The following is a 27,542-nucleotide window of genomic DNA, read 5'->3' as shown; positions in this document are numbered from 1 at the left end:
ACCCTTTTCATCTGGTAGTTTGGCATGAGGAAAACACAGCCTCGGTGGGAGGGATTTTGTATGTATGTGATGATCTGCCAAGTTGGATAATCTACTTCTCATTCAGTTGCCCCTTGGAGCTAAAGACGGAGATAAGATTTGTCTCTCTCCTCTTAAGCAAGACCCACCCCAGACTCATTGCTTCCGAAAGTTGGCACCACTCTAAGGAGGCATCCGGCACGGCTGGAACATTTTGGCTGTTAGTGAGTTTGCTGGGTAATAGCTAAATCAAGAAAGACACTGGGAAATAATAAAGAAAGATATTTGGCATTTGAGGAGGGTTGGAGGAGGAGGGGAAACACTGCCAAATTTGATTATTTACTGTTGAAAATCCAAGCAAGGGTCCATTAATTCTTCCTTGAAGAGCACGCAAGCTATTGGCTATAGTTTATAGAGTAATTCTATTTTATGTGGGTTTTAGCAAACCAAATGATAGAAACTGGGCTATTGTTAACTCACTATTAGCATTCTTGCCTCTTGTTGAAATCTCTGGTTTTGTAATAATAGCTTTTTGTAGATTTTAATCCTTGTCTTAATCTATTTGGGACACGAGTTTTGAGAATCCCCAGTTTGGCTCTCATGGGCACGCCACCATGTTCGTTCACACTGTTCAGAGCTGGAAACACCACTGTTTGTTGTTCTGCAATGCCCATATTCATCTGTTTTATGCAGAGTATCCAACAAAGTTTAATAAGCCAGTGAAGAAGAAGGATGAATAATTAGTTTAAGCAGGTAAATGCTAATTAGGGAACTCCTGAAAAGCATCCATTATATACTAGCTCAAAACACATTTTACAGCCCTGGTTAGTGGTGTAATCCAAATTCTGTCAAGGCAACTGCATTTTCTGTAATTGAGATGTGTATGTTTGCTTTGCATAACAGATGGCTCTGTATGCTTAGACTGATAGCTAGGAAAATAATAATTGCATTATTCTGGCCAAAAGAATATTAGCTCTTGGGTTTTGGCCATTTCAGTCAGTCCTCCTGCCAGCACAGCATATGCACATATATGGATTGGATTTTCAAGGAAATTGATGCATCTGGAATAGTGTGGCCATCTGAAATATCATCTGTTCAAGAAAAATTTGGCTTTAACCCTGTGCTGGTTTCTCCTTAAAAGCAGTGTATTTCACTGCTTTTCTACTGTAACATTAAGTCAATCTTTTCCTAAAATCTGAGACCATAATTGAGGTTTCTGCAGGATAAAGCAGCTGTGTAGACATGGGACAGTAACTGGCACGTTCTGTGCAGTCATTCCCTGCTATTTTATGTAATGGGTTTTAAAGTGTGTATCAATAGTCAGCATCTTGATTTGCCCGGGAGCAGACACTGACCCCAGTGTATTTCTACCTTCCATGGTAGATGTGTTCAGTGTCGCCAGCAATGGTGGAACATGCAGGTAGAAACTATGAGGTACAGAGGGCTTCATTTGGAAGTGATGAAGGGTAAGTCACTAAGAAATGATGTTTGCATATGCTGATGTAGGTGTTTAGCATTCAAAACTAAAGTGTAAGAGTATTTCCAGGTTAACGTGAAAATAATCCAATAAGAGTGCGGTATGTTTTTAAATGCCTAAAGAATGAGAAGAAAAAAAAATCTATGCCAAAACTTTGGGAAAGGATTTCCAACCCGGTAGATGTTATGGTCTAAGTCCTAATAGGATACTCCACACTTAACTCTTTTCAAGTTTCTTCAGTGTCCTCTTGCAGTTGTCGGGGCTTGGGGTCCCCATGGGTGGCATGCTACGTAAAATGTGCTCAGAGTTATTCAATTAAGTACATACTTAATCTTTTACACACACACACGCACACACACACACACACACACATACATACACCCTTAATTGAATGCAAACCAAACACTCTGTGTCCTACAAATTTGGCTCAGAAGTTATTCCATCAAATTCTAGACAGAGATAAGGAGTCTATGAAATTATGGTCTCTCGGTTCCTTTTTTAAATAATTTCATTAAATAAAGACAAAGCATAACTGTATCATCAAAGGTTTACCCAGTGAAATTGTTGAGGAATATTGTGAGCCTGTCAGTTCGTTAGAACATAGTTATATCTGCATTTGTAACTCTCAGAATATTCCTTCCTCAGTTTTACTTCCTTTCAACATGTAAATAAATATGGTGGCTTTAACGTGGCTTATGTTCAGGAAAGAATTAGGATGATATTTTGACTCATGAGAAAACTAAGTAGAGAAACTTCTACTGAGCTCTGTTGTATGGCGTGAATATAGAGACAGCCAGAGTGGATTTCTCCTCTACTCTCTGTTGAGTTTAACAGCTCCTGGTGTCCAGTGCATATGTGTGGCAGTTATTCTCTCTGAAGTATTTTCATATTGTCAAGATGATGGGAATGAAGGGATCTGCGATGATGTTCGAACCTCCTTGGGCAGCCCTTTTGACTTTGCCAGAGATATATATTTAACTCAACATCCAAGATGTGGTTTCAGGTTATAGAAATATACAGTGTTGACTTGCTTCCCTAGGTAAAGATGATTCCCAGTTACTCACTGTGAAACCTTATCTTAATAGAAAGAGCCCCAAATATCGATGCTGAGTTTGGTTTGTGTGGGGATTCTAATACATGCCTTCTAATACGTGATGATAGCATTCAGAGCTGCTAAAAACTAACTCTACTCTATAGCCATCCTGGAATAAGCATAAGTGAAAATAAATAAAGAAAACGGTGTATTCCCTAGCACTAAAAATGTAGTAATGATACATAGTCACATTTTAAGAAATCTCTTCCAGGGTGTAAGTGGCATAATCACCAAAGGATCCAAAAGAGACTTTATATGATAAATAAAAAAATTTCTTGTTTGATACAGGACTTAGAGAAATAGTCATTCATTGGCTTATACCCTCCTGTTTCCACAAAAGAATTAGTTTACATAAATGTATATAATAAAAAATAATGGCAAAATATAGCTAGGGCATAAGGGGAAAAAAAGGCAAAAGTAAATCATTTGTTACCACATAGTAGGAGAACACAATATAGGCTCTAAGAAGGGATATAAATAGTCTGCTAAAGCTTCACAGTTAGCTGTGAGCTCCCTAGTAACTGAAGCAAAAAGGGAAATACAGCCATTCATCAAAAAATAAGGAAGCATTGCTTCTTCAGGAAAGCAAAGTTTTTCGGGGACTGAAGTATAGAAATCTCAAATACAATCTCTAGAGGGGCTAATATGTGGGTTATGAAATAACCCACCCATCATTTGCTTCCACTGAAGTTCACATTCAGAGCAAGGCTGTGTTGACCATATAACAAATATGAACGAACATATTGCAAATCTCCTAAGCAGACAGGTGACTCTCCCCCCTCCCTCCAGACGTTGGTGTGCCAAAGATCATTCTGAGAGTGACTTTCTGACATCCAGGCCTTATAATAGCACTGACTAGGTTGATGGTTTATGTGCTTTTATAAACCAGCTTTCCCTCATCCATACACAAATCCTGCATTTTCTCTTAAATACTGACAAGAAGTTTAACAGTATGGTTGCTGGAGTCGGAGGACTTGGGTCTCAGTTAACCAGAGGATAAAAAAGGATTCGTATTTTTTTGAAAACATTTTTCCTTGAAAGTGGGGTGAGAGACGATGATTCTGATGCACACCTGTGCCAGCAAAATGTTTTCAATTTAACATAGAGTCTTATTTAAAATAAAATGGGATCTAGGGGCGCCTGGGTGGCTCAGTTGTTAAGCGTCTGCCTTCGGCTCGGGTCGTGGTCCCAGGGTCCTGGGATTGAGCCCCACGTCGGGCTCCCTGCTCAGCAGGGAGCCTGCTTCTCCCTCTCCCACTCCCCCTGCTTGTGTTCTTTCTCGCTCTCTCTCTGTCAAATAAATAAATAAAATCTTTAAAAAATAAAATAAAATAAAATGGGATCTAGAGCAAACTGGGAAATTAACATATTTTTTACACTGTGATATCATTAGAAAACACCCTGCAGCCAGCTAACCACTCTCAGGAGATGCTTCCCTAATCTCTCCCCACCTGCCCCCAGAGCTAGCTTGCCTGAGTCACTTCTCACCCAGTCCCCATCCTGGTGGAAGATACGTCCTTGTTGTCATAAGCCAGCCAGAAGGTAGCGGCAGACAAGCTTACAAATTGGCTTGTCTCAAGGCAGCTTGCTGAAAGGGGCAGGGTGGTCGCAGATAGAAGGGCTAATAAGAGGTGAAGGTGAAAAGGGGTAAATGATTGTTTTAAATTTAGTCTTTTTTTTTTTTTTAAGCCATGCAGATACATTTACCACTACCTCTTTTCCCCATCCTGTTGTTGTTCATCTCCATATTTTAGATTTCTCTGCATTTGTTATATAGAATGGCAAATAAAATTACAGCTACAGCACACAAGTACAAGGTCAAATAAATGACAGAGCTCAGTCTATTTGTGAAGCTATTCTGAAAGGGAACCATGGTGCCAAATGTGGTTTATTTGAATAATAAAGAAGAATTAGATTCCCCTGATAACTTGGCCGAAGGCCAATAAATCACTGGAGGTTAAAGATACTTTGCAACTGCCATGTCTTTCTTTTGCTTTTCCAAAGTGCACCCTCAACTCTTCCGTCCCACATTTTTCGATGCAAATCAAGTTGAGGTTAATATGTGGTTAATATTCTCGCTTCCATGCTTGTAAAAGATGTGTGTATATATATATATATATATATTGCTTTAGTAGGGTGAAAAAAGGAAGACATTAGCTTTCCTTACAAGTTATTACTGTTGTTTGGCATCATCACATCCTAGATAGCTGGAATATAAAGACAAAAAAGGTATTATTTCAACACAGCACAGGACTTATAATAATAGGGCCACGTGTTACTTAGCGTTTTTTTTTTTTTTTTTCCGGCCGGTGTTCTAATTTTAGGCAATACTAAGATAACAGGTTCCTGAATAAAGGAATACAAATAGCCCTCCAAATGTTGCTCTGTGATCCCCCCACCTGCTAAAGGCTTCAAGTGGACATACCTCAACTTAAAAAAAGAAAAAGAAAAATGTGTAATTTTCCGTAGCTTGTGTGTTTTTTTCCTCCCCTAGCAAGTCTGCATTTTTCTCCTGTACTAATCATAAAAAGTTCATCACTTCTTGGTGTAACAAAGAAAAATGCCCTTTTGAATGTGGAAGCTCTGAGGGTTTAGAGACTATTGAGAAAATATAAGTATCAAAATAATTCAGAAACAGTACAAGGCACAGTGGCACATTATCAATTTACAACATTTAAATTGATAAATGCTTGGTGGTGAAGGCCTACAAGGGCACTTTGAAAAGCAAATAGCGACCTGGTGAAGAAATTGATTTTTCCCCCCCGAAAATGACTGCATGATGCATCATTTGACTGCATGCTGTCCGAGTGCTTGACAGAGATAATCTCAGCAATCCCACGGGTGACCTTATCGTTCTCACCAGGGCAACTGTGTCTACGTTCTGACTTTGTGCATGTCAAGGTTCCTCCGGCATGATCCTTAGGGGAAAAAGTTCCTCTGTTCGATCCAGATATTGAACTGCTCATTCTTCCCCCTTTTCCTTCTACCCCACCCTCCCAAATAGGCAAACACGCCTCTTTATTTCATCCATAATTATGAATGAGCCAGGCAGAACACAGCCACTCAGCGCTCCGTATCTTTGTTGAAGCCACCTTCTTACCTTTTAGGTCACAGAGTTCCCGGTGAGAACTTACATTAGCAAGGACCTTTTTATCAGAAAGAGGAGGAAAATTCCCTAATGTTCCCCTATGGTGCTTTCCCATCTTTAGCAAAAATGGAAAAAGCTAGCTGGTTTCTTTTTCCTTGCACTTGCAAGGTTTTGGGGGGTTTTGTTTTTGTTGTTTTGTGGGTTTTTGGGGGTTTTTTGTTGTTGTTGTTGTTTTTATTCCCTCCCCTCTGGTCTTGACACAGAAAGCTTCTGAAACTGTTTGAATCCACACTCTTTAGTTTTTCATAATGTTGTTTCCTCACCCTCCAGGGATCCGAGGTGTTTCTCTGGTTACTTTAAAATTATGTAATCCTGACCTAAGGCCCAGATCACACGTTCCCCTGCGCCATTGGGCTTTGCATCCCAGTGGCAGCATCTGTAGGGATTCGGTGTAATCCGTGAGGTTTCCTCAAGACCACTGGTATTGACAAAATATTTTTTCTGCCGGAGAGGACTAATTGACCATTTTTTATGCCTAAAATTTTTCTGTTGATATATACGGAGGTGTGTGTGTGTGTGTGCACGCGCGCGTGCGCATGCCTGCCTACGTATCGGTGCGCTTCCTGCTACACGGCTTGTCGTTGGTAATTACAGTTCTTGATTAGCCACTTCTTGAAAGCAGCAAATACCCTGCCTGGTTTGACACCCTCCAGCTATGGTCCCCACTGGCTTTGACACCCTCAGTTCACCATATTCAACCCCTTTTACCTCCTTCTTTCATCCACAACATTAATTCTGAGTGAACAAGACGTGCTTCCTTGCTTTTGACAAGATTTGCTGCAGTCTCATGCGACAAAAACCCAACACTCATTCCAGATTCAGAAAGTAGGATTTATAACAGCATTTTAATTTAATGTTGGATGTCGAACATATAAAGAGATCACAGTAGTACTAGAGCTGAAAATTGATGCCTTTTTTATTAGTGTCCTCTCAGAAGTGGGTGAGACGCTGTTTGTGCAGTGGCGCACAGAGTAGCACAGTCAGATGAATGAGGATATGCTATCTGCAAGGAATCATATTTCAAGCCACTGTCGGCCTCTATTGATGTGCTCAGAGTTGAAAGGTTATGCTAGTAAATGCCATCCGAATTTCCAGCATTAGAAATCGGTAGAATAATCTGCTGGCTGTCACTTTCTGCTCAGCCTAAATGCACTGCATGGGGATGTTTTACTTATTTTAACTCGAAATTAATTTCTTATTACTGGAGCATTTCTTTCTGTCTTCCGTGCATTCATCAGTCCCCAAAGGGGACTGATTTTTTTTTAACAGGCCTTCTGAGTAGACCAAAATCTCTGGAAGAAAATGAAGGATAGCTGCATCAACATACATGAGAATTACATTCTTCTTATTTATTCCTTTGAACGTGTTTTACCAAGCGCTGAGACTAAAACACAGAAAGTCCTGTCTGTGAAGGGGGCTTGTCTAGTTACACTATATCATAGCATCACAAGACAATAAAACACAGGCTCACCATCTTCAAATGTATAATTTGAAGACCTTTTCCATGGCTTCTTAATTTCTGGAGGTAATAGGATCAGGAGAAAAAAAAAAGAAAATGAAGGGTCTTCATTTTATGGGCTTGGGAAATGTAAAGGCAGAAAACAGTACTTTTTGAGGAGCGTGCTTGTTTTATTTGTGTGGATGAAACGGTATTTTCACTCTTGCTTTTAAAGTAGAGTGCTGAGCAAAAGGAAGATGGAGAAGAAAATTTAGTCATCATTCCAAGTCTGTAATTTATTCATTTTTAAATAATGAAATGGTGTTTTTCTGAATTAACCCATGTATTATTCATGCAGGCGTTGGCAATGTAATATCCCCGGTTTTCTGGAAAGCAATGTACATTTCTTTGCCTGACAAGCAGTATTTTCTATATGGTATTAATTTAATGGCTTATTTTATTATGCAAAGTTGGAAAGTAAAGATAATTTCTGTCTATAATGTGGGGCTTACATAGGCAATATATGCAAAATAATACCTCTACACCTAAACCAGCTATCCTTCCTCACTTAGCCCGGACCCTGTGAGAGTGATGAGCGAAGGCACACTGCTCATATGAAGAATAAGAAATAACTTGACCTCTTGGGAAGGAGGTCACAGAATCGTTAAATTCATGTGAAATCCAAATTTCATTTCCACACACACACATTCAATCTATACTGGGTTTTAGCTCTTACATAAGAAGACATGGTTTTCATGACGGGTAACATGGCAACAATTTCAGCGGTAATTTCAGTTGGAATATAATAAGGAAATTGACTTTAGGTTTTTGCATAAGTTCTAGAACTAGGCTGATAACCTGAAAATCGATGCCAGTTTTAGACAACAACTGCCCTGTGGCTTTTATCTTTCTTACTCCCTCGGTCCCCTTTGGATGACAGTCCAAAGATGCAATCGCTTTTTCCTAAATAGTCATTTTTTTTTAAAGATTTTATTTATTTGACTGAGAGAGACACAGCGAGAGAGGGGACACAAGCAGGGGGAGTGGGAGAGGGAGAAGCAGGCTTCCTGCGGAGCAGGGAGCCCGATGCGGGGCTCGATCCCGGGACCCTGGGACCATGACCTGAGCCAAAGGCAGACGCTTAACGACTGAGCCACCCAGGCGCCCTCCTAAATAGTCATTTCTAAAGAGACTGATAGCAATTGTTCTGATGATTTAGAACATCTTTTTGATGTACATGCCTGTATACATATAGGAGTGTATAAATTGCTTTCTTTCTGATTTGGCTTTTTATGCCTACTGTACTTTTGTGTACTGATAGAAATAATTTCCAAAATGATTCACTAAAACAGCAAACCAGGTCTCCTCCCCTTTCAGCCTCCCACCACTGTAAAGTTACCAACCAAAACTTCCTCTGATGCTGTTAATTTGTAATATGCTGGCCGATGAAATCTATTACTTTCATTAACTAGGCAAACTTTTCAAGAACAGGAGGAACTTTTCCCTGGGAAAGGAAAAAGCGGTTTGGGATTGGATTTTTTCAGGGCAAGTTCAGGCCCTTGGCAGAGGGGACAAAAAATACCTGGGCGCCAAGTGTGGCATTTCGTAGATCTCGGAATTCTGTCAGTAATGCAGCGTTTGAATTCAGGGAAAGAACCATACATTCCATTTAGTTTTTCTTCTACATTTTGGAGAAGCAAGCTGTGTACCAAGCAGCCTCCTCCCTTTTGGCCTCTCTGCCCAATAGGAGCCTTGCTTTAGAACCACAGGCAGTCCCTTTTAGTAATGCTTCGCCAAGGAAACAATAGAAGATTGCCTAGATTAGGAAAGAGCTAAGGCTTTAAGGAGCATAAACACATACATGAACCTCTGAGTTTTATTGTCTCTCTGTAGTCTGGCTGGACTTTTGGGTGTTTGTTCTTACTGTACTTTATTAGATGCTTCGATCTGGTTCATCAAAGTCCCTAATTGTTAAACTTGATACTTGGGGGAGCTTAAAAAACATTTGTGCAGAATGCACTTGTCTGTACATAGGAGAAACGCTGAGAAATGTTTCCAGAAAACAGGAATGGTAGCATTAGCTAGTTCTGGTTCTTTCCCATGAACTGTACAGACTTGCTTTCTTTTAAGAAATGTTGAGGCTAGCAAAATTGCTGAATGACAAAATAAAAATTATTTGTATTCCAAGGTGCTCCTGTAAGTGGTGAGTTTCTTTCTTGCTTTTAAGTATCTAGGCAAAGAATCATTATCTACTTGACGGAATCAAAACGGTGGGGCGGGGGGCGGTAAAGGAAAGAGAGAGGCACAAAAATGAAAGTGTTCAGAGGCATTCCACTTTAAGATCCATCAAAAATGACTCTGTGGAAGATGAGATGCCGTTGGCAGACCACTTTTTAAGAGCAAGCAGGGCTCACCATTCGTAGCAAGTATGGGTATCAACCTCAGTCGCCCAATGTAATAGGAGTGTTATTTGCAACCTCCCCGTCTGGACAATCAGACCGTGCACGCTAGTTGGCCAGGATCACTTAGAGCCTCTGTTCACCAGAGGTTTAGCATGCTTGTGATATCCTCCTGTCTGCCTGTCTGTAGGAATGACAAAAGTCAGCACATCTCTCAGGACAGAAGATGCAAATTAGAGGGAAATAAGAGGTGAGACTGGGAACCAATTCCCTGAAATTTAAAAAAAAAAAAAAGAAAAGAAAAGAAAAAACGTAATTTTTCCAGTTCATTAATTAAAATTGACATTGCAGGGTTTGCAAAGACCAGGAAATGACTGTGCCATTTCACTACATTTCAAAACCTTTTCACTTGAGCAGACAAGTAAATCATGCAATTACTGGGACTCATTCAGCTCTTTAGTAAAAACACAGGCCTGCAACCTTGGGTGTAACATACATTGAAATTAGAAGAGTTGAACTGAAGATATTTCTAAAATGTCACAACTGCTCCGTGACACTGGATGATATGTTTATCCATTCATTATCACCGAGAACACCTGGGGCGGTGCTCGGGAAATCAGATAGTGCCTTTTAAAATAATTATAAAAGAAGCATAGATTAGCAAGCTGAGAGGAAAAGAGACAATCCTGAATCACGATGTTACTAATTCTGATCTGTTTGGGGGCATCAGCTTCCAAGTCACAACAGTGTAATAACTGACTGCAACTGTCAGCAGCAATGAGGAGAGGGAGTGCCAAGTATGACTATTTCTAAAAAGCAAATGTTTTCCCAGAGATGAAATCCCAAGCATTCGTTTTCTGTTTATAAAATGAAAACACCATGGCTGTTGGTGGTGTTTCTCTTGTCAGTTTCTGGCTTGATTCTTTTTGTCTAATAGCCATTCGGTCTTTGGAGAAGCCAGGGAAGGTGCTCTGGCCTGAGATCCAGGAAACCAGGGTTCTGGTCTTGCCTCCGCTGCTAATCAGGCCAGTGACCTTCCAGAAGCCCGGATCTTAATTTTTCTTAAGTGTGAAATGAAGGGGCGATTTCTCAGGCTCCTTCTTCTTTAAAACATGTGCTCTCTGCAGTTCATTCAACACTGGACATTTTCTCCTCAGCTCTAGGTTAGGGGCGGAGGAGGGGAGCCTGGAAGAAGTAGGCTATTTTATTTTTAACCTTCAAAGGAATTTAGTTGAGCAGATGCTACCCTGAGCTAGTCAGAGAGGAAAGAAATAATACGGCTTTTAAAGGGCACATCTAGCATATCTACTGGGGTAAAATAATTCTGGCAATGCTTCAAAGGATATAACTTTTGATGGTAAAGTAGGTAGGTTATGGAATGAAATCACATACGGCAGGCTGTCAAAGTCTCCTACACTTTCAGTACATTTATATAAGTGCAAATGGAGGCTGCGTAGATGGAGCAATTTCCTGCTAAGACTGCTCTCAGATTATCTGATATTATTTGACTAAATTATCTCTGTTGAAGCTGAGGACAACTTTTATGATCAAATATTTTGAAATTAGTTTTCCTCGTTGGCAGATTATCTGAAATATGAATTGCTCTCGTTTGAGCACTTGAAATTGAAAGGCTTTGGTAATAGCAATTATAGAAAAACAAGGGTGCTGAAGTGCTGTATATCATGCTGAAGGGGATATGTTTATAGGTCAGTGATGTCAATAACTGTAGTTCTCCCAGATACCTCGCCATTACCCTTTTATTCTGGGCCAATTCAAAGGACAGACTGACTTTCTTTTTAACAAGGGTGTTTCATTTTTGAGAATGAATACTGCTTTTATTGACTCTAGACATTTAAACATGGTCAATTCATATTTATTATGTTTCCCAAACCTTCCCTAGGGTTTCTGAGGATCTAAAAAGTATGAACGCACTGAAAATGTGTAGAAGTCTACATAATTCTGAGCCATTATCATCTGTACGATTGACTTGTGTGCTCCTGGTGCCTTCTCTGTGAAGAAGCTTTTGTATCACTCTGTGGGCCTTCTCTGCTCATATTTAGAGCTTCACAATGAACAATGATTATAACTAACATTTATAAAGCCCTCACCAGGTGCCAGGCATTGCTCTAAGCACTTTCCTATGATTAAAGTTTATAATCCTAACCATAACCACTCTCCCTATTTTATAGATAAGAAAACGGAGGCTCGGAGAGGTAAAACAGCATGCCCAAGGTCATACAACTAGGAAGTGGCAGAACTTGCATTTAAACCCATCCCACTGTACTCCAAAGCACTCACTGTTAGCCATTATTGACAGCTGCCTCTGGAAAGTTTTAGGTAATTAGCAAGTAGAAAGAGTCCAGGTTTATGGGTTAAGAGGAACTGAGACGTGGAGCAATTAAGCATCCTGCTCAGACCATAAAATAGTTATTCTCACAATGCCACTGTATATAAATGAACTTCTGAAGACATCGGTGAAATTATGTAGATCTGTCGAAAAATTCCGATGTCCAACATTATTAGAAATATTCCAGGATTCAGTGGCAGGGCCCATAATCAATAATAAGGGTCTAAACTCAGGAGACCTGTGCTATTTACCACACATTTAATGTGTATTCATTCATGCCAGCATTCAGCTAATACTGAGTGACCTACAAGTGTCCAAAACTGTGCTAAAAACTGATGTTATCTGGCATAGTTCCTGCCTTCAAGGACCCTGTTTCCTCAAGATGCCATAGGCACGGCAACCAACTTGCAGTGACCTGTAGGTAGTCGATGGCAAATATTTTAATGAATAATGAATGTCAGAGTTACAATAAAGAGATGCACTGCAGACCACAGGAACAGAGAATGAAGTTGACTAACTACCCGGAGAAGTTTGAAAATGATTGCCCCCCCCAAAATGATTTTTAGGTCAGGCCTTGATGGGCATTTTCCACATGGAAAAGTGGAAGGTGGTATTCCAGGCAAAGGGAGGCATATTTGCAAAGTCATTTCTTGTGGCAAGAGATGAGTCTGGAAGGTGAGGACAGAGCCAGATTGGAAACCGAGGAAACTGGACTTTCTCCTTTAAACCCTGGGGAGCCATAAAATGTTTTAAAGGGAAAAGCGAAATAGTAGGTCTGTGCTTCAGAAAAAAAAAATTTTTTTTCTGGCAAAAAAAAAAAAAGTAGAAGATAGATGGCATCTTCCAATTAAAAGACGGATATATGCCAAGGAAGAGAGAAAAAAACAAATCACAAGAGAGCATTAGCAATGGAAATAAAGAGAAGGGGATGGATTTCAGCGGCCTTTTCCAGGTAAGACCCATGCCTTGGCGATTGATCAGATGTGGCAGAAAGCAGGGAGGAAGTGCATTTCTAAACCTTCGTTCCAATTTAGACATGTGGCATTTGAGAAACTTGTAGGACATCTGTTGGGTAAATAGGGTTTAGAGCTGGAGAGAATGGGTTTAAAGTTACAGGTCGAGAAGCATTCAGCAGATACATTCTACCTGTACCCACAAGAGGTAGATGAGATTATGAAGGCTCTTGAATTTGCAGTTCAAGGAGGAGGGAGTAGGGACCATTGGGAAAGCAATTCTGAGAAGATCCCAGTTTACAGACAGGCAGAGGAAGAGAAGGTAGTCTATAAAATGATGTACAAATGATCAGAAAGTGACCTGCAGAGGCTCTTCCCTGGGGAAGAACCTGGAGGTTGTCATTAGGAAGGTCAAAGAAAAAGACATTTTTCAGAAAGGATGTGATCACGTGTCTGAAAGTTAGGATACTCGGAGGACTGGGAAAAGCCATTGCATCCATCAGTTAGAAGATTACTAGAGATGTGAATGTCGTCACTAACACCATGAAAGCTGAAAGCAGAATGCAGTATGTTGTTGAATGAGAGGTACAAATGCATTTAGTTGTGTTAGCCTCTCTTCCAAGCAGTAGGGGAAGGGGAAGGTGCAAAGTACCTTGAGGAGACACAGAGTTGATCGCGTTTTTAAGCTTAGGTGACTTTGACATTAGGTTGAGAAGTTGGACATGTAGAAAAGATACATTAAAGATTCAAAAGAGGGATAATCTTTGGACTCTGATCTCAAAAGGATAAGCTTAGTAGTGTGAAGGCCGTGAACCCGAGAAATAAAGGACTATTTCTTGCTTTTCTGCTGGAGAAAAGTTTGGGAATGGAGTTTGGAGGTAGAGGTGGGGAAGGAGAGAGATCAGTTTCAGAGGAATTCATGGTGTTGCTCACTGGGTAAAGATGAAGCCAGAAAAAGACTATGTAGTTGCTTTTGCTGGGATTGATCAGCTTTGGTCCATCCACACAGAGGTGCAACCAACAGCGATAGGAAATACCAGTGATGCCAACTGTAAAGAAAGATAAAAGCAGGAAAGGCCAGTCATAGGCCAAGGCCAGGGTGATTAACTACCTTTTCTGTCAAACCTGATGGTGTTATCACCCATGAGCCAAAAATCCTAGGACATTCTGGAGGGAGAATGGATTCAACTGTGGGCCAGTACCTTGTGCAATTAACTAGCACCATTTAATGTAGCTTGTTAGGCACCAATGTGGTTTGCCAGCTCTGAGTATTCTACTGGTAATTGATGCTGAGCTCCACTAAGAATATAAGAAGCCAAGATTCAGGGGTTGTATTCATTACTCCTCCTACTAAAATCTGATAATTTGTATAGAAAGGAAAAAAAATGGAAAAGGACTTTCTGTTATATTTTTAACTTTGAAATCCCATCTTTGCTTCCTTTTCTGTTTCCCTTCAATCACATATGAGGAGCCCATCTGATGGGTGACTTTGTAGGTTTTCCAATGGTCTTTAACATTCTCTCTGAATACTGAGGCTCCCACTTTCCTGTTCTGCTCATCTGTTTCTCCATCCGATCAGTACATGATTGGTAAAAATAATATCTCGTGGAGGTACAAGGTCTGAGAACATTACTGTCCTTCTCTGAGCTCTTGGTGAAGGAAGTGATTTGTTTGTTTTGTTGTTGGAAGTTTATTTCATGATAAAAAAAAAGCCTTTGGGCTTTTAAAATCCATTTCTGATTGTTGTTTTTAACTGTCACTGGTTATAAAATAGAAATCTGGGGGCGCCTGGGTGGCTCAGGCGGTTAAGTGCCTGCCTTCGGCTCAGGTCATGATCCCAGGGTCCTGGGATCGAGCCCCGCATCGGGCTCCCTGCTCAGTGGAGAGCCTGCTTCTTCCTCTCCCTCTGCCTGCTGTTCTGCCTACTTGTGTGTGCTCTCTCTCTCTGTCAAATAAATAAATAAAATCTTTAAAAAAAAAAAAAGAAATCTGTTTAATAATTGTAACTAGACTTCTTACACCTACCATAGTGATGATTTGATTCTTGTCAGAGTAGGTGATACAGAAAATAGGAATTGAAAATCTGGAGAATGTGTCTCAATCCTGCTTTATTTCTTGAGAAGCAGAATAGAATTAAAGGAAATAAGGAGACGGAGTGGAGATTAAAAAGGAATAAATATGTTACTGTTAGTGCCCCCCCCCGCCCCTGCACCCCTTGTAGCCCACCTTAACCCTTGGTTTGCTGACTACCAACCTGTGGCAAACTGGCATTCTGCAGATCTTTAAATGGAATGTGTAAAGTAAGCCATGATATATGCCTGCTTGCAAAAGTGGGCCTATTAAACGAAACAAATGCCATCCCTGTCTGTTTCCAGGTGAGGTTATAATGTGTGGGGTGGTCGTGAGAGCCAGATTCCCCTTGCCTTCCATGTCATAAACCACGCAGTTTATAGTACCATATGAATTTGTAGAGCTGATTGTTTTATTATATTTGAGTGTAAATTTTTCATCCCTTTCAGTTCTACCACCATTCTCAGAGAATACAGGTTTTGTGCTGATACGATGTTTCCCAGCTCTAGGCATGGCCTAGCCCTACTACTGACTGTAATTTACTTTTTGGTGTCTGTCGCCTTGAGCTTGCCTTCTGACTAGCTTGTTGAATGATGTGCTAATCCATTATATTTTTCAGACAAGTGTATCGACCAGTATAAACAGACTGGAGGGCACAAACCTAAATGAAAGCTATACTTCCCTGAATCATTTAAAAAGCTCCTGCTTGGTGGCAGTGCAAAATAACTTGGCTCTGTACATTAAGTAAAGGGGAGGGAGATCTCAATAAATAAAACAAAAAATTGAAATATCCCTGCCTGCAGGAGCTTAGTCCAAGTCTCAAATGTTCACCTTTATTCACCTCTCTTTTTTTTTTAACACGATGATCAGAAAGGGCCACTTGAAAATGCCCTCTTGTAATACAAATCTAGAGTGAAACATGGCCTTCAACATCTCCTGCCACTGGTGAGCCTTCTTACCCCACCCCTGAGTGTCTTTCACTTGAAGTCACTTGCATCACCGCACCATGTTTATTCAAATAAACAGCAGAAAGCAGGCACCCAGAGGAATTTCTCAGAAAAAGAAAGCCTTAGCTCAGCCCCTTCTGAGTCTCTCCCATTATAAGATGTGTGGGGATGGAAGGCCAAATGGGTTTGGGGAAAATAAGTTTCAAATTAATCTTCCTTAAACAAACAAAAAAAAGTGTCAGCTGCGCCTAAGCCCTTCAATTTACAAGACCAAAGCCATGAGGTTAAGATTTGCTGGTTGCCATGTGAGTCAAGATCCAGTAGCTGGTGAAAACTTTTGGTTGGTACACTCACATTTAGCCTGGCATCAAGTAACATTTTGGAAAAGGTGTTCTTCAACTGGAAATACAGCACAGCCAAAGGAAAGCAGTTCCCTGATGATAAACAAGGGCTCCATTTTTTTCTGACACCTTTGATGCCTGTTGACTTTTACAAAGAGTTGTACTGGGAATTACTCATAGCTCTTCAGGTTGCCAGTATAAAAAATATCAACCCATTCTTCCCAAATCTCTTGCTCTGCTTCCTGAGGTTTGTGAGGCGTCCTGTGTGTCTTCCACATTTGGTTTATTCTTAGTGGCCAGATGCAGACCATGATAGGCCCTTTGGTCCGTGGAAAGAGGGGAAGGTCTCAGAACACATTTCCCAACCTCTCATTGGATAGACATGGTCATCGTGTAAGGCTAAGTATGAGGCTTCGATGCCCATTTGACAAAAGCAGAAATGAATAGTACCAGTAATGGATGGCCAAGGTCACAGAGCTTCTAGTACCCAGCCAGTACTGAGACTTGTACTCTCCCGCTAGGGAGGGGAGGCCAAACTGAGCATGTTGTGATCTCTCTGTCCTCCATCCTGACGTCACAGATGCTACCGTGCCACCAACAAGCCAGCCCCCAAAGAGCTTTACTCTTTTGGGGGATAGAGGAAATTAAAACATTGCTGAACAAGAATGTGGAAGTCCTAAGCTATAGCCCTTATGACAGCTTAAAATTCCGAGCCTGCACATGCACAGACCTGTGTAAGGAGAATCAGTGAATCGATCCTTCCCCCAATTCCAAAAGCAAATAAAAGGACCCTTTGTGGCCACACACAACCCTTCTTTGATCTCTGGTGCGGCATCTCTCAGCTTCGTGCCAATTTTAAACATACTACATGGAGTTTGAAATTCACTTCTGGTCAGCATGTTCTTTCTAGTTATTTCTAAAAGAAATTACCACCCGCAGCTCTCTTTGCTGTTTTGAGAGTTCTAAACTCATTCTTCCTTTGCCTCCCCCTCATGCCCTAAGTTGGATGGACTACTGCTACCATCCTCTGCTCACTCAGAGATTTGGCCCGTGGGGCTGGTGATCTATACTACCTTTATCAAGGGCACTGAATACATACTTAGTGACTGACTGACTGGATGAATATCCTCCAACTTCCATGGAGTATTTTGCTCATATGAATAAGGCTGCATTCAGGGGTTTCCTAATAAGACAATCAATTCTGAACTTTGTTTCAGTCTTCCACTTTAATGGACCAAGGGGAGGCATGACTAGGATCGCTTGTAGTTTAGGAAGCCGGGTTTGATGGGCCCAACCTACTCATCATCTAATCAAGCCAGAGAAAAAAACAGAGTTATCTATCCTCACAGAACAACACATTCAAATAATGAAGGTAGTTCTAACATTACCAGCATCGACATAGCAGGAAGTGGGAATGAACTTACATTTATCGAGAAGACTGTGCACCAGGCTCAATGTTAGCAGCAGGCTCATTAACAACAGCAACAAATTCTACCTGTTTGAGCAAATGGTGTATGCCAGAAACTACACTACACCTTCCACAGATGATTTCTCAGTTAACAGTCACAACAACACTATGAAGTAGATTCTACCAATAATAAAACTTCATGAGGTAGATTTCATCATCCCCATTTTATCCAGAGAAACCACTACCAACTTCTCTGATGCGAAGGTGAGGGTGTTGAGGCAGGCTTTATGGGGAGAAAGAATCCCAGGGCGTGTCTTAAATGTAAGTCCTCTTATTCATCCATCTCAGTAATTCAGACGTCATACCAAAATGAATAAACAAATACCCGAAGAAATCTCTTTTGGATTCAAATAATAAACCTTTGCAATCAGAGAAACCTCATATTTTTTTGGATGATTTGGGCTGGGCAGTTGAGTGATCTAGAGAATCTCACTATGTGACTTGACAGGTTTCATATCTCAGTTCCTTGGTATTTTCACCTGTAAAACAAGAATAATTATTCAGGCTCTCTCTATATTGTAATGAGAGACGATAAAGATTGATGAAATATAGATGCATAGAATGAAGGATTCAGAATAAACGTAATCCTGAGTTCATAGATATGCTCTGACTAATAATGGAATTGTCTTACTCAGAAATAGCTTCCCTATTTGGGTGTACATTTAATTGTGAGTCATTTTTTTCCCCCTTAGTCAACCAATATATATTAGACATCCACTCAGTGACATTATGGAGAATAAAAAGATAGAGAAGTCAGCCTCGGTCTAGAAGTTTAAAAAATAAATAATGTAATAAAATATATTCCTTGACTTTTTGTTGAAAGCTGCCAAAGTTGGTAATAAAGCTCTTGTCGTGTCTCCATGAAGCCAAACATCGAGGAAAAATAGAAAAGTTCCAGCAGTAATACAGATGTTTCAAAACATCTGGATGTTTGCTATCCTGTAGATTTACCGTATGGATCTCCTACAAAGTTCTTCCGTTTTAGTTCAGGCTTTCATAATTAATTTGAAGTTCTATTTTTGTGCTTTGTAGACCAACTATTTTACTAAAATCCCTCTGTCAGTCATAAAATACTCTACTTTTTTGTCCTTGATAGTCTTCAAGCTATAGTCACAATGCTTATAAAGTCACATGCTATGTTTCGTGATAGTTTTTTATATAAAATATATATCTTATATAGAGTGTTCTTGGGGTGTCTGGATGGCTCAGTTAGTTGAGCATCTGCCTTCGGCTCAGGTCATGATCCCACCAGGGTCCTGGGATCAAGCCCCACGTCAGGCTCCCTGCTCAACAGGGAGCCTGCTTCTCCCTCTCCTAATCCCCCCTGCTTGTGCTTTCTCGCTCTCTGTCAGATAAATAAAATCTTAAAAAATACTAGTAATATAAAGTGTTCTGGGATTTGGGCATGAGACAAACTAGGTAATGCTAAAGGGGCTTATACACAAGCCAGTTAGGGGGTGCAGGAGCAGACTTCCTGAATGGAGACCTTAGAGCAACCAATTCTTTCTTCGGACAAAAGGAAGAAGCTGCTGAAGGTGTGATGTAAAAACTGGTACCTCTGATATGTCAGATAAAAAAACATTGTTTGCTGTGAACCTAATCCTATGCTTAATAATTTCCTTCTAAGATGACTCCAGGGCAGAAAGGGGAAAGGGAAATAATTATAGGGGAACTGAGAGAGGCCAGATGGCAGATGTGTTTGAAAGGCCTGACGGTGACCTGTGGGCTTTCAATGGTGGAGAGCCTTCCGCATTCCAGGCATCCCAGCCTGCAGGCCCTCAGCCGTGGTAGTTACCCTCAGAGCCCGCGGGGCAGAGCCGAACCAGGTGTGGCTTCCTCCTGCCTCATCGCCTTGCAACTGAGGAGATCATCTTCATGATGATAAAACAAAATGGCTGGCTCAGCTCACTCTTAAGTTTTCTTGCAAAAAAAAAAAAAAAAAAAAAATCTCGTTTTTATTCATATCTACTGAGAGCCCCAACTCTGGCCTAGAACTAACTATGCTTTGTCTAATTGTGTTGGTTTTATTTTCCCCCCAAAATGGCTCATGTTGTTTTAATTACTTTCTGTCAATACTTGGAAGAGCTGGTTTTGAGGTAGCTGTCCACCCCCTCCCCCTGCCAAACATGGAGATCCATTTATTCTTCCAAACCCAAGTATTCATCCACACATCAAAATATGTGAACCTTAGCAAGATAAAAGCTGTCCAAACCTGATTTTGTTTCTACACAGATGGCTATAAACATGACACTGGGATATTAGTCTTGGCTTTTCTTGACAGACCTGAAAATTGGCCATGCAGAACTGTTTAAAATTGGTAGGGAAAACTTACCCTGAAGTTTACTGTTGATGAACACAAGAGAAAGCACGTAATTAATGGAAATGCATGTCAGAATAAAGAAAAATGTGTTATCCCTTTCACTTCTGAGTCCTCGCCAAAGATGTTGAATAAAGCTGATATCTCAGAGGTAGAAAGGGGACTGCACTCATTTTAGTGAAGTAAAAATTTGTGTTATAGTTTACATGTGCAGTAATTAACTTATACCCTGACAAGTCTTTTAATTAAAGGTGTATTTTTTAATCATAAAAGTATCATACAATAAAAATTCAAATAGTACAGACTAACAAAAAGAAGAGATAATATCACATCCATTCAGAAGAATATAGTGTAAACATTTTGACGTGTATCTTCGCAGATACTTCTCTGTGGATTTATATTGACATTCTTATATTTGTTACTGCTTTGTGACTTTCTGATAATTTATGATATTATAGACTTTCTTCATTGTTTATAACTACACTTTCAAAGTATTGGCTGCATAGCATTTCTTTCTAAAAATGGGACATAATTTATTTCACCAGACTCTTACTATTGAACTTTTAGGTCATTTCCAATTTTGTACCACTCACTACAAACTATATTTGTTAAATGACTTTGCAGGGAAGTTTTTACATATACACCCATTACTGCATTCTCTGGAGACATTTCCAGAAATTCAGTCAAAAGGACAATATGTGTTATGGGGTTTTCATACATTTGGCCCAACTGACCTCAAGAAAGGTGGTACGAATCGACTTTCTCCCAGTACTGTATTAGATTGGCCATTTCTTCAAACCCTTGCCAGAGCTAAATTTTACCTTTTTAAAAACCATGTGATCAATGGAAGGAGAAATGACATGCTCTCATTTTACAAGAAGTTTTCATAATGTCCTCTCTAACTTTGAAGAGATGATTCCTCAAATGGGCTGTACATCTTAACTGAATGCGCATGCCTGGGCGACCGATGTGGGGACTGCAGGTGCTGTTCTCACGTTGCTGTAGCATTCACGCAGGACTCTGCCGCATTCCTGGAGTCCGCACAACATCATATTGTTACCCTGTGTTCAGCTTCCTGTGTCTCTGTTGGCCTCTGTCGTATGCTTCTAGTATGGTTTTGAGGTCATCCTGGAAAGGACAGAGCAACAGGATGCACCCTCTATAGAGCTGTTTAACTCTTGCTCTCCAAAATCATCATATTTCTTTTTATGTGTCTGTAGTTCTGTACGGCACCTTTGAAGTGTTGAAGATTCTGCGCTGAAAGAAATGCAAAATTCACAGTGCATATTAAGATAATGTTTCACCCGATGGAAAAACAAAGCAAGCTTCATTTCAGAACAAATATACGGAGATACAGTTCCTATAATTAATGAGGAAATCTTTGTCTTAAATCAGAACTTCAAAACTAATTCTGTAGAAAAGCACGCAGGGATTATAAAACATTTGAAATGATAAAGGCCTTTAAATGAACTGGTTGATTTTAGTTAAAAATAAATAAATAAATAAATAAATAAATGCTTTACCTTACCTCACAGCTTTCCTTGGTGCTAGATCTTTAAAATTTTTGCTACCTTTTTTTAGTACTAAATGATACCCTGTGTCCTGCCATTGTCAGCACTGTTGATAAAATGGATGAGAAGAATCTGGCACTGAACCTTAGATGGGCACCTAAGCACTTCAGAAAGCCCTATGAACTGATAAGCTAAAAGTAAACAGTGGCTCTCTTCATCCAGGCTACTCTTGGGAATTGGAGGGTTCTAGGTTTTAATACTGTCTAACTGTAAGACGCCATTTTTCAGTTTTGTTTAAGGACAAATAAACCATGCCCTTGTTCAGGGTTCCAGTCATATCCGCATTGTATCTGGTTGGGGTGACAGAGTTGCAACCTGTGAGTGGGGAGGCTAAGACATCCTCTAGATGCTTCAAAATGGGAAAAGAAATACAGGTGACCATAAAACTGTCCTTTGCTATCTGGCAGTCTTCCTGTGCTTGGTGGTATTTTAATAAAGATGTGAAATATCTTTTGGCAAACAATTTATAAAATAATCCCCTAAGAGTTGACCTATGAAGGAAAAAGATGAGCTAATGGCATATCAATTATTAATACCTCATCTAGTGAATGGTGAGGCATTGTGCAGGCATGCAGTTCCACAGTGGAGGAAAAAAAAATTTTTTTTTCTCCTTCTCAATCCGTGTTAGGACTTACTAGGAAGGAGAACAATACCCAATTTTAAGAGAAACTTAAGCTTTTAAGAAACTATACATATGTAGCCAGAAAAGAAAGGGGCAGAAGCCTAAGTAATAGAGATTTAAGAAGAGTAGGAGATTGAAGTTGAAGAAATTACTTTATATTTACTCCAGACAGCTGTGCCATAATTGAGGAGAGTTAGAAGAGTAGGGACAGTTAACCTCATCGTAATTCAAGGGTTTTTAACTTTGGGTCCACAGACCAATGTGGAGTCTATAGATAGACTTTAGAGTCAGTGAATTTGGATAGGGGGAAAAATCACAGCTTTAATTTTACCAATCTCTAACTGAAATTTTGCAGTTCTTTCTATTATGAATGTAGACTACAAACCACAGTGATATTAGTAGTACTTGCATGGGTCACTATTTTCATATCATATTACTGTTCTTGTAGATATCTTGGAATATCACTACTTCATGATTTTTATGATCACTAAACTCAACACTAGATGTCATTATTAAATGCATTAATAAAGAAGCACATCCATTACCCTATCACGTATTTGAAGGATTTTAAAATATTTTGATAACAGGATTTCAGTATAATTGGTTTCCTTTGTAATCCTAACATTTTATGCATTTAAAGAAATTATTATAAGAAAAGGTATATGTGGACTTCACCAGACTCTCCAAAGTGTCCACGGCAGGAAGAGTTTGTCAGACCTCTTCACAAATAGAAGTATATAAAAACGGATCAATAGTGATGAGAGAAAAGCTACAGAGAGACGTCCTTCATATTTTAAAATGTTCAAAATCTGCTTAAAACTCAGGTTGATCATTTAAAATAACTCAGGGTACAGACACTTTAATTCCACTATTTTAATATTTAATTCCCATTTCTAAGGAAAAAGACTGATAGGACCAAAGCTAAGTCCTGAAGAAACTTCTAGCTAACAGAAGGAAGTCTTTTGATGGAATAACTTGTCCTCATTATACCCAGAGATTTTAGAGCATCACGAAACATTGAGGGGTAGTTCAAATGAAAAACTATCAGCAAATAATTTGACAGCACTTTGTGAGTGCCCCCTGTATGATCACAATAGTTCTAGAGCCCAGCCTTGACCTTCAGGAGTTTACAGTCTCCTTAGAAAAAGCAAACATCACCGAAGACATTTACGATTACCTATAAACATGCACGGATAAATAGGGTATTACCTGAGTAGGTAGTTAAAGACTTGGTTAGCCTTGGGTTGATATAACATGGGAGCTAGAGTAGGTGAGTATGCAGATGTAAAATGGTGGAAGAAGGCAGTGTGAAGACATTTCTGACGCAAGGAATAAAGAGCAGAAGCACTGAGCTAGAGAAAGAGAAAAGAAATTTCATGTTTCATATATAAGACATGAGCTTAGAAGAAGCAGGTAGATTGAGAAGGGGAAAAGGGTTGAACACTAGACCAAAAAAAAAAAAAGGTGAGATTTGTGTTTTTAATTTAGGTAATATACTGGAGGCAGGCTGTTAAAGCAACTGGATCACAGGATGAAAGGCAAGAAAGAAACTGTCATAGGGGAGACCAGAATAGAGCTTCTAGTCTAGAAATACACATAAAGTGGTGGAGGAGTCTGTGCTAGAGTAAGGGGATCATTGTGAAACTTAAAAGAAATGGGTAAAACTGACAAATAGAAAAGTAAGATAAAGGTTGGCAGTGTTGAGTGACATATGGAGAGGGGAAGCTGAAGGAAGCAAAAGGAATATGCGGTTGGAGGTTCAGAAATGTAGAAGGACGGTGCTACAGATGAGTAGCTCAGAACTTTGGTCCGCTATGCTGCCCCTACCATGGCCCCTACCTTCTCCCTCTCAAAGGTCGTTATGTCACATTTGTGTGCTCCATTTTTACATCTGCCAAGAGAGTCAGATACACAAAACAAAGTTGCCTCACGAGGAGTTTGAGCCTTTGGGTTGAAATAACCTTATCATTTTTTATAAATTTTGTGATTTCTTAGGAGGCTGAAAACAAAAACGTACCTTGTGAGTGAAAAACAAAAACACCCAAATCTGCTTTCGTAGGAATCTTAAGCTGTGTCATGCTAACCCATTATCAGAACTAATGTCATTGTTCCAGAGGGTTTACCTACTGATAATTTCTTTTACATCGCCATCGAGAATCATGCTGGTGTTTAACGCATTTTAGACACAGCGTGAAAGTCTTAAAATGTGGGCTCTGAAACCGGCAAAAATTTCATTGGGCTCCTACAAAACATTATGTTCAGTGACTTAAAAATCTGATTATCTCTTTGTAGTCCCCAGACTTCTATTTCTTTTTTTTTTTAAGATTTTATTTATTCATTTGAGACACAGAGATACAGAGAGAGGGAAAGAGAGCATGAGCAGGGGGAGAGGCAGAGGGAGGGGTAGAGGCAGAGGGAGAGGGAGAAGCAGGCTTCCCGCTGAGCCAGGAGCCCAATGTGGGGCTAGATCCCAGGACGCTGGGATCATGACCTGAGCCGAAGGCAGACTCTCAACCATCTGAGCCACCCAGGCACCCTAGACTTCTATTTCTTATCATACTGTTTTGTTTTCATTTTCTGACTGTATTTTCAGTTATAAGTAAACAATGAAGGATCATATCTTGATATCTGTGATTATCAGAAATATTAAATGGTGATCAATTTTACTGTTATCATTTAGAATCAGACGGTGAGTGGTTATGAGACACTTAGCGGGTGACCTCAGGAGTATTGTGTAAGGGACAGTCTTGAAATACCTTAGAACCTAGTCCTCAGGTGCTTTATTTTCTCTTCTTTAGGGAGGGGGAAATGAAGCATTTTGTTTTATTCTCTTATAAATATGCTTTATTTTAAGAATAGTCTTCCTTTGGGGTGCCTGGGTGGCTCAGTCGTTAGGCGTCTGCCTTCGGCTCAGGTCATGATCCCAGGGTCCTGGGATCGAGCCCCGCATCGGGCTCCCAGCTCAGCGGGAAGCCTGCTTCTCCCTCTCCCACGCCCCCTGCTTGTGATCCCTCTCTCACTGTGTCTCTCTCTGTCAAATAAATAAATAAAATCTTTAAAAAAAAAAAAAAGAATAGTCTTCCTTTTCAGAGCAATCAGATTAGTTTTACCAACTGTTGGCATGTGTAATAGTTCTTCACTTCCCACAAGGATTCCCTGGAGTCCCCCATCTACAGGGTGAATTCTGTACTGCTTTAAAAGATGAATTGATTATGCAGATTTATTTGCAAGATAAATTTTATGAACAGGTATTTTTTAAATTAAGTAAATGTATATACAACAGGTAGTCAAGAATAACAATGGTATATAATAACTATAAAAGATACTGTAAAATAGATTAAATCATAGCAAAAGTTATGTTTTAAGGAATAGTAATATAATTATATATAATATGAATTTGCAGTTACTTCCTAGTCTTCTGTTTTATTTGGATATGACATCCATTAAAAAGAGAAATCCAACATCCATTAAATGTTTGATGCATTCTCTAGAAGAGAGGCATGACAAAATTACTCTTTCAAACTTATAAACAAAGATTTATTACCCTTTGTAAAAGTGAGGGTGGAAAAAGAAGAACTGGTGCTTTTAGATTAAAGAATCCTTCTCTTATAGGGAAAAAAAAGTACACAGCGAAAGTATATTTCTAAAAAGTTACATATACATTCAATTTTAATAAAGTATGTTCCCTCTTAAGTGCATTGGGAATCTTGTCTTTAGTAGAGTATAGAATAAATCCTTTTGGAAAGTTAATTATTTCCTCATGCCAACATATTTTCTGATATACCCTTTTTTTAAGTTTAGAAGTTGAAATAGATCACTGTCTTTAAGCAATACTTAACCAGTAAATAAACAAGTTAGGTAACCAGTTTATATATGTGTGGATTCTATCTGGACTCACTTTATTAGGAAGATGAGACCATGCTTAGTACACCATGTGATTTATAAACGCCTACTTAATAAGCGGATATTGGAAAACTTGGGAGAAACACTACAGAAAGCGCCAATGAGGCATTTGGGAGAATGTAGACTTGGGGGAGCATTGAGATGCACGGAAAGACATGGGGAGGTTGCTCATTTCAGAGTTCAGTGACAGTCCCAGGACTCAACCCTACAAACAAGGAGCCTTAATTTGTAGCTGAGTGCTTCGTTTTCTTCTTGTCTACCCTCTTAAGTAGTTTCAGCCTTCTTTTATCTTATTTGCCCCATCTGTGTTTCCCCCAGATATATTAATTCACATGGTTTCAATTTGAAAACCATTTTTATGCCCTTTGTTTTCCTCCTGTGTAACGTTAGTCTTTTGTCAATTGATCAGGATTGCTATGCACCCCTATTTAGTTTCCACAAATTTAATTCCTATATAATATAGAGAATATTATGTCAATCATTGTGAAGGTTAAATTTACTTGATATTATGCTTTACCCAGGGCAAGGAAACTGGCAATTATGATCCACATAGAAATTCTGTAAGATGGCAGGCTAGGGTCATATTTAAGATTACAGATGCTGGAACCAGCTGTTTAGGTTTAAGGCCCACTGCTCAAATTTAATAACTGAATGAACTTGAGAGGTTATATACCATGCATGCTTCAATTTCCTCATCTGTAAAATGGGAATTAGAGTGGAATCTATTTCCTAGAACTGCTAGGCTGGTTACCCGAGATAGTTCATATAACACACTTACGACAGTGCCTGACACATCATCATCATCATCATCATCTTCATCATCGATATCACCGTCATCGTCATCCCATCAAAGCAACTTCCCAGTACACTGGGAACAAATCACAGCATATTCTTCCTCAAATTCTGATTTTGTGATAAACCTGTAGTATACCTTCTCTCCTAAGAACATCTTTGAAGCAGCTGATTTTAAGACTTTTCTTTGGACTGACTTTTTAATCCCAAACAATTAAAGAGGTCCCCCCCGCAAAAAACCTAAGTGATAGGTGACAAGCTCCCCCCCGAAAAAACATAAGTCCCACCGCTTCAACAGCTAAAACTGCCCTGGTTACTTTAAGGAATACTAACTGCAGAACCTCAAATGAATCCAGTGTGCAGAATGGGGCATCTTGGGCACAATTGTTTGATAAATTCGCTTATCACACCACATGATTTCCCTGCTACCAGAGAAATTTTGTTACCCTGCTTCCAAATTATTTATCTTAGTCAAGTATGTTCCCTGAAATTAAGGTTTTCCTCCATCATGTAATCAGTGTTTTAAAAATAAAGCCAGATTTTTTTTATGGTTTGGGAAGTGTGAAAATATAGGGCATGTTTTTCTAATTACGAAACTGCTGTCAAACGGGTCTATAAAGCAGATGCACTTTGCAAAT

At 39.6% G+C, this 27,542-nt stretch overlaps 1 protein-coding gene across 1 annotated transcript in view; it reads left to right on the top strand.

The window, feature by feature from the left end:
- Window positions 1–27,542, top strand: part of NPAS3 (neuronal PAS domain protein 3) — an 841,130-nt gene that overhangs the window by 602,441 nt on the left and 211,147 nt on the right.

Source organism: Zalophus californianus, chromosome 6, assembly GCF_009762305.2.
Source record: "Zalophus californianus isolate mZalCal1 chromosome 6, mZalCal1.pri.v2, whole genome shotgun sequence".
NCBI classification, from domain to species: Eukaryota; Metazoa; Chordata; class Mammalia; order Carnivora; family Otariidae; genus Zalophus; species Zalophus californianus.
Note: the sequence above shows the minus strand (reverse complement) of the source record. Positions and strands in the feature narration are given on the sequence as shown.